We start from the raw sequence: 12,578 nt of genomic DNA on the forward strand, positions 1-12,578 counted from the left end.
TTTAAACCATTACTAACTTTTTGTTTGAATCTACTGAATTGTCAAGAGTTGGTTAAGTACACAAATTTAGCAAGTACTTAACTAAGCTTTTATTCATAGCATCATGAGACTGCTGCAGAGGGTTAAAGATGGCCTGTTCCTTCCAGAAATTTAATGGGCATGGGGAAGAGGGGAATAAGAAATATATAAAAATATACTGTACCCTTGTCTTGTCAAAAAGCAAGCTGTAATGCTTTGTCTTGTGATTGCTTTACAATATATTTTTTAAGTCTTGCCATTCGAATTAAATAATCTTGGCTTGGTTATGGAAATTATGTTGTGCAACTCATCAAGCTTGGCTTTTAAAGTAGTAAATGTGTCTGCAGACATCTTGCTGTCATGTAGATTGTCTTCATTTACATGGACACTTGAGGGTTATATGTAATAGCTGAAGTGCAACAGGAAATTGAAGTTGTTAAAAATCACAGTTGATTTACTGTACTTATGAATTTTAATTAATTTTAGACCATGGGCTCTTATGTACTTCAGCTTCAAAATAGGGAAGAACAGTGCCAGTTATTTTAAAGCTACCCATAGAGGAACCCAAATAGCAATAGATAAGACTGAACATACATTTATATATAAAGTTTTTCATGTAACACAACAAAGTTAATCTGACACGATCTCTTGGCAAGATCTCTAAGGAGGTGGTAATTGAGATATATGGTCATTAAGCACATAAACTCCCTGCTCTTGGCTTCACTGCCAGTGAACTAATTTAAGTACCATCTTACATTGCTATTTCAAAAGTCTCTTTTCTGGCAACTGTGTTATGGAATCTTGTTTCAGACTATCTTGGATCATTTTCTTACTCACTAAAAGTGAAATCTGATTCTTATAATTTTCTTCTTCAAAAATTTTTGTCTCTCCTTCATCTAGAAGAGTATTTTCAACTTTGATTTCTTAGGTTCAGTAGAATTATATGTAAAAATAGTACATATTTGTGTTTTTCTGTGCAAAAAATGCATGGACCTCCCTAGTATTGTCAGGTATTTGACCTGCACTAAACACTCAATGGGATTCCCTGGTAGCTCAGCTGGTAAAGAATCTGCCTGCAATGTGGGAGACCTCGGTTCGATCCCTGGGTTGGGGAGATCCCGTGGAGAAGGGAACAGCTACCCACTACTCCAGTATTCTGGCCTAGAATATTCCATGAACTGTATAGTCCATGGGGTCGCAAAGAGTTGGACACGACTAAGCGACTTGCACTTTCAAGCACTCTATAGGCTTGCCTATTTTGTGCCTGGCTTTCTTTGTTCACTAAAATAAAAACCTTTTAAAGGGAGGGATAATGAAGGACGGCCAGTTGACTTGCATGTTAGGCATTCAGTGAATGGTTTTTTAAATTAAAAGATTAAAAAGATTGAATTGGTACTGCTTTTATACCACCAGTCCGCTTTCTCCCTTGTTTTTTTAATTGTCTTTAGTATTGATGGTGTTGATCATTTCCTTTTATCTGACTTCTTTTTTCTCATTCAATGATATTCACATATAGTAAAAAATAATAGTTTTACTTAATTTATTGTTTTCTTTGATCCTCAACTAATCTCCATAGTCAGAGGTTGAAGTTCTTTCTTATCTAGTGTTCACCATTGTCCTGTTTTTCCTCCTTTTTTAAAACTTCTCTTTCCTCGTGGCTCTTAGATTGAGACCCACAAAACTTTTGATTGACTTGTGTGTTATTTTTTTCACCTTAAGAAGTACTTCTTTTAGCCTTCCTCTGTTTCCAACGCCATTTATTTGTTCTTCTGAGCAAGAGTCCCTTCAAGAGTTTTCTGTGCTCCAAGTTCCATCTCTTTTACTCTTCTCTCTTGAGATCCCTTCAACATAGTGCCTATGCTTTCCCCAAATGCTCTTGTTAGTGTCAGTGAGTGTGAAACTGAATTTTCATTTCTGTTTATCATGCTATTTCTTGCCTCCAAGCCTTTGCTCATGCAGCTTCTTCTGCCTGGAATGTGTTTTCTTATCTTTTTCCCTTCCACTCCTAAACCTTTTCCACCTTCTAAATTTTATATCAGATATAACTCAAGAAAGTTTCTTCTGAAATTTCAGACTGGTTAATGTGCTACTTTTCAAAGGAGCTCCCATCTTGCCTCTGTACTTTACAAGTTTGCATAATAATCCTCTTTGGGTGTTTCTCTCTCACCAGATAGCTGGGAATATGTCTTACTCATCTTTGAGATGTTTAAAGCCTGGTACAAAGGATGTAGTCAGTGACTATTTTAATGCATTAATGGCATGACCAAAGTTACTCAGCTAGGAGTTTTGATTTCAATCTGAGTTTTATGAGGTGTAAGTTAATGCTTTATTTGCAATACCTCGTTTTCAAGGAAAAAGGTGACTGTCTTCAAGATAGTTCTTCTTATACTAGCAGGAGGTTTTTAGTTAATGTGTTTTATTGCTCTGGACAATATGCTCCTTCTCCTTTGTGAAGCTGCCAGTACTGATGAGAAAGTGAGCGGTGACTTTTTCTAAAGCAATGGCTGAAATTAGTGAACAGAGTGTTGTTATAGTCAGCAAATTTTTAATATTGATGAAATTGGGCTCTTTATAGAAGAAAAACACCATTGAGACTTTTGTTGCCCAAAAGAAAAAACCATGTTAGAATTCCAAATGGTTGATGAAGCATTCATGCTTTTGTTAGATACCAGTATTGCCAATAGCTTTAAATTCAACTTTTGCCTTTGGGCCACTGGGAAATCCCAGGGTATTTACAAGATATTGCAAAGATTTTCTCCTAGTGATATGGGAGTTTGCTCTTAAGATTGAGTTGATAATGGTTAGTTTGTTAACATGATTTCTGATACTTGGCACAAAAATTAAGTGCACTAATTTTGCATATAAAACATTGTTTAATTCTAAAAAATGAGCCAGACTTTCCAACTACCTTTTATGGCAGGCATTCTGGATTTTAACTGCTCTCTGAATATCATCATCATTTTTACAGTCTGTAAACCAGTCTTTTGTAAATTTGTCTTGCTTTTAGGACTAACGAAAAGGGAAATAATTTAATTCTATAAATTCTGAAAAAGCTTCAGCAGCTTTCACCCTTAGCAATAGGAGTGAAAATAATGATTAGGCTTAGAATTAAGAGTCAAAACAAGTATTACTTGGAGTACACTTCTGAATTTGTGCCTTGTTTCTCTGAGCTTTGCTAACCCTGCAGCAGTGACCAAAATGTTAAAATAAGCAAGGACTTAAATCTGGTCTTTGTGTGAGAAGATGCTATTAGCTTAATTGTAATTTTGTAAGAAGAGTTAATGAGAATTTTATTGAATAAAGAAAGATCTTTCTCAATTGGAACAGGAACAAGTGGCTGCCAAGACATAATATGTGGCCATTGTTGAAGACTCATCAAAGTGTCCTGATAGTATAAATATTGACGTGCTGAGACATGTCAATATTTACCATAAAATCTGGAAGTTGCCAAGTTCCTGTTTAGGAAATATGACCCTAGTATTGGAAACAGTATATCAATAAATAAGGAACATGTCCAAATGAACAGCTGCTCAGAGAAAATCTCAGAGAAAATAGGATAACATCTGTCTAAACTTTAAGGCACTTCAAATGTTAAATTTAAAAAATTTATTGATTCTTTTTTGGTAATTTGTAGGTGGATGCTTGTATAATATAGTGTATTAATATAGTTCCATATGTGGGTTTGACTTAAGTATTTTTTTTATAAAGTACAGCATGGTTGGTTGCAATTTATAATTTTGTAAATTAGTTGTGCTATGATACTCATCTCTAAATTTAATTAAAAAAATCTTGCCTTAATATTGTACTTAGGAACTGACTTCTTCATTTAGAGCATTTTTCTTATAGAAGTTGGCTCAATCATATTACTTTTGGGAACCAAAAGTTTGTGCTCTGAGAATTTAGCAGTAGAGAAAATACAAATTTCTGAAGTTTAACTGTAATGAGGAAATTTATTCTGATTATTATATGGCAACTATGTCTCAGAAGAAAATGTATATGGTAATCAGCGACTAAGGTAAATATATTTGGTTTGAGTATCACAGATCACCACTGTTAATTTCCATGTGAGAATCACTGTAACTTAACAAGAGTATTTAATGAAAAATAGTTGCTTGAAACCTTTATATCAAGTCACTGGAATCACACAAACAACCTTCCATCTGTTTTACAGACTTCTAGAAGGTTAAACTTAGCATTCATAGAATAATAATAGTCCAAATAGTACTAGAAAAGCATGCACAATGGCTATTGGGACTGGTCCTCTCATCATTTCTCATTTCTGATAGCAAAGATTGATAGCTTCTATACATTAATCGTGTTACCATATTGTAATGTTTCTATTACATTACAGTATAATGTCATGGAGGTTTGTGACATTGTACAGGAGACAGGGAGCAAGTCCATCCCCAATAAAAAGATGCAAAGAAGCAAATGGCTCTCCAAGGAGGCCTTACAAATAGCTGTGAAAAGAGAAACCAAAGGCCAAGGAGAAAAGGGAAGATATACCCATTTGAATGCAGAGTTCCAAAGAATAGCAAGGAGAGATAAGAAAGCCTTCTTCAGTGATCAGTGCAAAGAAATAGAGGAAAATAATAGAATGGGGAAGACTAGAGATATCCTGAAGAAACTTAGAGATACCAAGGTAACATTTCCAGCAAAGGTGGGCTCAATAAAGGACAGAAATGATATGGACCTAACAGAAGCAGAAGATATTAAGAAGAGGTGGCAAGAATACACAGAAGAACTGTACAAAAAAGATCTTCATGACTCAGATAATCACGATGGTGTGATCACTCACCTAGAGCCAGACATCTAGAATGTGAAGTCAAGTGGGCCTTAGGAAGCATCACTACAAACAAAGCTAGTGGAATGATGGAATTCTAGTTGAGCTATTTCAAATCCTAAAAGATGATGCTGTGAAAGTGCTGCACTCAATATGTCAGCAAATTTGGAAAACTCAGCATTGGCCACAGGACTGGAAAAGGTCAGTTTTCATTCCAATTCCAAAGAAAGGCAATGCCAAAGAATGCTCAAACTACAACACAATTGCGCTCATCTCACATGCTAGCAAAGTAATGCTCAAAATTCTCCAATCAGGCTTTAACAGTATATGAACTGTGAACTTCCACATGTTCAAGCTGGATTTAGAAAAGGCAGAGGAACCAGAGATCATATTGTGAACATCCACTGGATCATCGAAAAAGAAAGAGAGTTCCAGAAAAACATCTATTTCTGCTTTATCGACTGTGCCGAAGCCTTTGACTGTGTGGATCACAATAAACTGTGGAAAATTCTGAAAGAGATGGGAATACCAGACCACCTGACCTGCCTCTTGAGAAACCTGTATGCAGGTCAGGAAGCAACAGTTAGAACTGGACAGGGAACAACAGACTGGTTCCAAATAGGTAAAGGAGTACGTCAAGGCTGTATATCGTCACCCTACTTATTTAACTTCTATGCAGAGTACATCATGAGAACGCTGGGCTGGATGAAGCACAAATGGAATCAAGATTGCCGGGGGAAATATCAATAACCTCAGATATGCGGATGACACCACCCTTATGGCAGAAAGTGAAGAACTAAAGAGCCTCTTGATGAAAGTGAAAGAGGAGAGTGAAAAAGTTGGCTTAAAGCCCAAGCCAAACAAAAATCATGGCATCTGTTCCCATCACTTCATGGGAAATAGATGGGGAAACAGTGGCAGACCTTGTTTTTGGGGGCTCCAAAATCACTGCAGATGGTGATTGCAGCCATGAAATTAAAAGACACTTACTCCTTGGAGGGAAAGTTATGACCGACCTAGATAGCATATTAAAAAGCAGAGACATTACTTTGCCAACAAAGGTCTGTCTAGTCAAGGCTATGGTTTTCCCAGTAGTCATGTATGGAGTGAGTAGTCATGTATAGTTGGACTATAAAGAAAGCTGAGCGCCGAAAAATTGATGCTTTTGAACTGTGGTGTTGGAGAAGACTCTTGAGAGTCCCTTGGACTGCAAGGAGATCCAACCAGTCTATCCTAAAGGAGATCAGTCCTGAATGTTCATTGGAAGGACTAATGTTGAAGCTGAAACTCCAATCCTTTGGCCACCTGATGCGAAGAGCTGACTCATTTGAAAAGACCCTGATGCTGGGAAAGATTGAGGGCAGGAGGAGAAGGGGATGACAGAAGATGAGATGGTTGGATGACATCACCGACTCGATGGACATGGGTTTGGGTGGACTCAGGCGTTGCTGATGGACAGGGAGGCCTGGATGTCTGGCTCTAGGTGAGTGTGAGTGATCACACCATTGTGATTATCTAGGTCATGAAGATCTTTTTTGTACAGTTCTTCTGTGTATTCTTGCCACCTCTTAATATCTTCTGCTTCTGTTAGGTCCATACCATTTCTTTCCTTTATTGAGCCTATCTTTGCATGAAATATTCCCTTGGTATCTCTAATTTTCTTGAAGAGATCTCTAGTCTTTCCCATTCTATTGCTTTCCTCTATTTCTTTGCACTGATCGCTGAGGAAGGCTTTCTTATCTCTCCTTGCTATTCTTTGGAACTCTGCATTCAGATGGTTGTATCTTTCCTTTTCTCCTTTGCTTTTGGCTTCTCTTCTTTTCATAGCTATTTGTAAGGCCTCCTCAGACAGACATTTTGCTTTTTTGCATTTCCTTTTTTTGGGGATGGTCTTGATTCCTGTCTCCTGTACAGTGTCATGAACCTCTGTCTATAGTCCATCAGGCACTCTGTCTATCAGATCTAGTCCCTTAAATCTATTTCTCTCTTCCACTGTATAGTCATAAGGGATTTGATTTAGGTCATACCTGAATGGTCAAGTTGTTTCTATAAACAACTTGATAAACATGGAAAAACAAATTTGCTTAGAGGTTCATTAAAGACTTTTAATCTGTTTTCAGTATATTAAAGATAGAAGTGAAAAACTCATTTTAAAATTTAAATTGACTGGATACCTCTTTCAGAGAGGTATTGCCATTATTTTGAGATGCGATGTTGAGTTTTTAGAAGAAAACATTAGAATTGTTAGTGATTTTTAAAACTTGGGAAACATTTTTTGCCATGTAACCAAGACTTGAACTTTTGTTTTGAATAGACAGATTATGATTGTTTTTCTAGAATCATAAGTGTCTTATACAAATATTTACCAACTGTCTTTTTAAACCACCTGTTACTGGTTATTTATTCTGTGGTGACAACAAAGTTCCAGTGTTTTTGAAATGACATGTTCTTTAGATTTGATAAGAATGGAAACATATTAGGTTGAAAATGTAAAACTTCCTATTTGGTGTTGAATATTATGAGTTTAATAGAGTGTTTCCCAAAGTGTGGTACACACACCATTGATGGAATATATACATTTGCTTACTTACAACTTATTTTGAACATACTTCAAGATAATTGAGATCCACATAACCAATGAGTAACAGTGAGGATTCATCTTGAAATGTCTGATTCCAAACCCTGATACAAGATAGCTTAAGCAAAAAGGAATTTCTTGGCCTCATACCTAAAACATTCACAATTAGATCTAGATTCTGTAGCTGTCAGAATCAGATCTGAGCTGCTGGCTACCCCTCAGTTCTACTTTCTGCTTTCTTCGTTTTGTTCTGAACAGCTCCAGTTTTACAGCCTGATAACATCAAATCCAGGAGAGAAGAAACTCTCTGCTTTAGATGCAAATAAAAGTCTTGACATTGAGCCTTACAGGTTTTAGTTGTCCTAACTTGAATCATGTACTCATCTTTGAATCAGTTACTGGAGATTAAAATGTAATGTTGGTTTAACCCAGATATATATTCTACTGCAACTTGGGATCAAAGTCAACTTGCTCATAGCCTGTGGATGAGAACAGTGGAGGCGGGGGTGTGTGGCACTCAAGGTTTTGTTGCTATGAGTAGGGTGTCTGTATTGAGTAATGCAAACCACTGAATTCTCTCTAAATGTTGGGTAAATGAACACTTTTAACCTGAATTGGGTAGGGCATGGACCAGACACTGATGGCATTTTCTGACAAATGTTTAGTTATAGCTAACAATACAGAACCCTTCAGTTGGAAATGAAGAAGAAAAGTATCAGTGTAAACTAATGTCATTCAAATTGGTATAGATTAAATGAATTCGGACATTTGAGTTAGAATCGCTTATTGATTATGCGCCAGGAACTATAATAGGTATTTGACTCATATTGGTTAGATAAAAAAATTGTGATGTCATGAGTCTAATGATGTGTCATAGGATGAAAAATTTTGGAAAGTTTCAGTACGAATATTACTTCTGGTTTCTTTATTGTGGATATTCTATGCAGTCTTTGAATATACATATAAGGTGGCTCATATATTGAATATTTTTTCAATTTTTTACACATTTTGGCCTTAAGACCAAATTATTAGTGTATAGCTAATAAATATTGAAACAATTTTAACTATTTTGATTATCAGCTTTTCAACTGATTATTCAAAAAAATTTTAGCCTTCAGTTCAGTTCATTCAGTCGCTCAGTTGTGTCCAACTCTTTGCGACCCCATGAATCATAGCACGCCAGGGCTCCCTGTCCACCACCAACTCCCTGAGTCCACCCAAACTCATGTCCATCCAGTCAGTGATGCCATCCAACCATCTCATCCTCTGTCGTCCCCTTCTCCTCCTGCCCCCAATCCTTCCCAGCATTAGGGTCTTTTCCAATGAGTCAACTCTTCGCATGAGGTGGCCAGAGTATTGGAGTTTCAGCTTCAACATTAGTCCTTCCAATGAACACCCAGGACTGATCTCCTTTAGGATGGACTGGTTGGATCTCCTTGCAGTCCAAGGGACTCTCAAGAGTCTTCTCCAACACCACAGTTCAAAAGCATCAATTCTTCGGTGCTCAGTTTTCTTCACCGTCCAACTCTCACATCCATACATGATTACTGAAAAACCCATAGCCTTGACTAGACGGACCTTTGTTGGCAAAGTAATGTCTCTGCTATTTAATATGCTATCTAGGTCGGTCATAACTTTCCTTCCAAGGAGCAAGCGTTTTTTAATTTCATGGCTGCAATCACCATCTGAATTTTCTTTTGAATAATCGCTTTTCAATCGATTATTCAAACAATTTATCTTTAGTATTAATATATTTGATTCATTGTTGTATAATAAATTTACCAATTCATTATGCACCAGTGTCTCTGGTATAATGTTTATCAGATAGAAGCATTTGCTGTGACCAGTAGTGAGTTTAATACTTATTTAGTTAGGCTCCTAAATTTTGAAGTATTGATTATATATTTAAGAATGTATTTCTAATAGATGACTTTTTCCTTTTACAAAAGTATCCTGTAACAAACAATTGTCCTGATGGTCAAAGAACACTTATTGAAAGCATTTTTCTTTTTACACATTTTATTATGGGAAATATCAAACATATGTAAAAGAAGAGAGAATAATGAATTCCCATTTTCTAGCACAACAATCCCAGGGACGGGGGAGCCATCAGCCATCTATGGGGTCGCACAGAGTCGGACATGACTGAAGCGACTTAGCAGCAGCAGCAGCAGCAGCTGTGTAGAGATTAAAAGCTTTTAGCAAGGAAACCAATGGGTTATGAGTTCTTTTTTGTTTTGGTTAAGCCAGTGGGTTATGAGTTCTTTTTTGGTTATATCCCAAAGTACAGTAAGTTTGGCTTGAAGACAGAACTTGTATTAGGAAATAAGAGAAGTCAGAATATTGAGAATACACACACACACACAGACACAGACATGTTTACTGGCCGTACAGTTGTCATTACTTAGTAACTCTTCATTTCTTTAATTTTAAAACAAGTGATGTTAGGAGTTCTTGTTTTGAGCCATACATATTTTCCCGAAGAATGTTTTCCTTTAGAATTTTATGAGTTCTCATTAGTAGAAGGATTGACTCTTTACTGTGAAAATTCTTTGTTGTTAGAATAATCTAAAATAAAGCAGTTATTTGTGGAGAAGGTATAATAAGTTTGTATAAAAAACTTTGCCTCTACTTTTGGAGTCTGTACATGGAATATTTTGAGTTACATATCAGCTGATGATTTAGAGTTGTGTTAATATATTGTGATAACCTGTTCATAGGTTAAGAATAAACAGTTCAGTACCTTGATAGTTATAAAGGGAGAAAATTCAGAGAGAGGCTGACAGCCAAGAAGTAAGATAAGTATGAGACTTATAAAGAGGCTGTCTAGGGTGGAGACTTAACCTTTAGGCAGTATGTTGGATAGATTTGTTTTTGAATGCACTTCTATCTTTACTACTCCTTGCTGAATTTCAGTTTTCTTATTTTAGAATGGTTCTGAAGATTACAGCAATATATATTAAGTTCCCAGCATAGTTCATTTTGTTCCCTCACGGACAGTGCCATAGCTTGAGCTTTTAGGAGAAATGATTGATTTAGGAAAGCTCTATCTGTATCATACATTATAATAATTAGTTATACATGTACCTCAATTTTTCTGTGTTTATCTAGTAGTTTTTGTTCTCATATTATCACCAGTCTCTTTTATTTTTTCCCGAGTTGGAGACATTCTTAGATATTAAACCAGATATACCTGAACTGAATGTTTTCACTTAACTCTGTAACTATGATCTTCATGGCCTAAAATATCCTAACTTGATTGACTCTTATTGCCATCAGTTAAATAGATATCTCTATTACAGAAAATTTCCTAACAAGCTTTAAGCAAAAATTAGTCATTTCCAAATGACAGCAAGTCTCCAGAATTGGTTATGGTCATCATTTGTCCATGTTTTCTGAGCAAACAAGGTATCCTACTAAAAGATACAAAGTATTTAATACAACATTGTTTTTGAAAAATTGGTTATTTTAGTGTCTGTCTTTAGTTTGGGGTTAAGTCCTTTTTCATAATGAAAAACATTTACAACAGTGGGTATCTTTTTGGGTATTTGTGTTTCTTTAATTTATTCGGCATTGTTGTACCTTGGCCAAAGAGGAGTATTCATGCAGGCATAATTGAATTTACTAAAATACATTTCACTTGTTAATTAAAAGTAATCTTCAAGGCTTTGGGGTTATATGATCATTGTTTTTAGTGAATCTACCAGTTTATTATTGGTATTTCATTTTATGAACACAGGCTTCTTCATGTGAACATATTCTTAGTATCTCTTGTTTTTATTTTGGGCCTGTAATTTTTTTTTAAACATCAGAAAGTGTAGAAACTTCCTATATTATCTACCATGTATTAACATATCTCTTCCTTACTTTTTAATTAGTACTTTAGCTCCCATCTAGCAAAATTATATACCATTTTGTATTTTAGTTGTAATTTTGTAGAACTCTATTTTGTCCTGTGTTTGTAACTGGATTCAAACCTTCAGAGGGAAGACAGCATTGCTTTTTTTTTTTTTTTTTTAAATCTACTGGGTTTCTTATTGAGCACAGCGTGTACATAGTGCTTCCTCAATGAATGTTTGACTGGTAATAGAGTGGATTTTTGTAACTAGTTTCCTTCAAATAGATGTCAGTTCATTATTTCTACCTAATGGAAAGTTTGGTTTTATTCTATGTACTGACTCTGAAAGCTTCTCAGGCAGCACTAGTGGTGAAAAGCCCTATCTGCCAATGCAGGAGATACAAGAGATACAGATGTGATCCCTGGATCTGGGCGATCCCCTGGAAGAGGGCGTGGCAACCCACTCCAGTATTCTTGCCTGAAGAATCCCATTGGACAGAGGACTCTAGCAGGCTATAGCCCACAGGGCTGCAAAAACTTGGACATGTCTGAAGCGACTTGGCATACACATATACACTGACTCTGAAACTAACTTAACTTTGAATGACTTTTCAGGTCAGCTTTTTAGATTCTTCATCACAAAATTAAACTTACTTCTGTTCCACAAAGTAGCTTCATTTGTTGCTAAGTATTCTGTTGATTCTTTGGGGAAAGTGTTTGTTTAAAAAAAATAAGTATTTATTTTTTTTTTCTAAGCAATATGATATTTCTGACTTCTTCCTAATGAGAAAAATCATCACTGATAATTCTGTATGTAGTTTGAATATTGTTGATGACATTCATTACATTTTATAGGCATGAACATTTCTTATTCATTTCTATGTCAAAATCTTTTTAAGGATTTAGCTTCAAAATTGATGTTCTGTTGTAGTCAGAAAAAGACAATGGATTAAATATCTTTCTGATTAATATTCTGATTTATCTGATTAATTTCTTAGCTGTGCTGTGCTTAGTCATTCAGTTGCATCCAACTCTTTGTGACCCCATGACTGTAGCCTGCAAGGCTCCTTTATCCATGGGGATTCTCCAGGCAAGAAGACTGGAGTGGGTTGCCATGCCCTCCACCAGGGGATCGTCCCAACCCAGGGATTGAACCCAGGTCTCCTGCATTGTAAGTAGATTCTTTGCCATCTGAGCCACTATGGAAGCCCAATTTCTTAGCTGTGCAACCTTATTTTTTTGCTGCCTGCTACAGGTATTGGCTGCCAGATACTGCCATTACATGGTGTAGAAACACAGCCTCCAAAATCCTTATACCTTAAAAACAAATGACTTTAATCTAGGTTAACGTCATTGCTTAC

General features: G+C 36.1%; 1 protein-coding gene across 10 annotated transcripts in view; it reads left to right on the forward strand.

The window, feature by feature from the left end:
• Positions 1–12,578, forward strand: part of XRCC4 (X-ray repair cross complementing 4) — a 376,104-nt gene that overhangs the window by 931 nt on the left and 362,595 nt on the right. The gene's annotated exons all lie outside the window — the stretch shown is intronic.

The sequence above is a fragment of the Giraffa tippelskirchi genome, chromosome 6 (assembly GCF_054371585.1).
Source record: "Giraffa tippelskirchi isolate mGirTip1 chromosome 6, T2T-mGirTip1v1.2.pri, whole genome shotgun sequence".
Classification (NCBI taxonomy): Eukaryota; Metazoa; Chordata; class Mammalia; order Artiodactyla; family Giraffidae; genus Giraffa; species Giraffa tippelskirchi.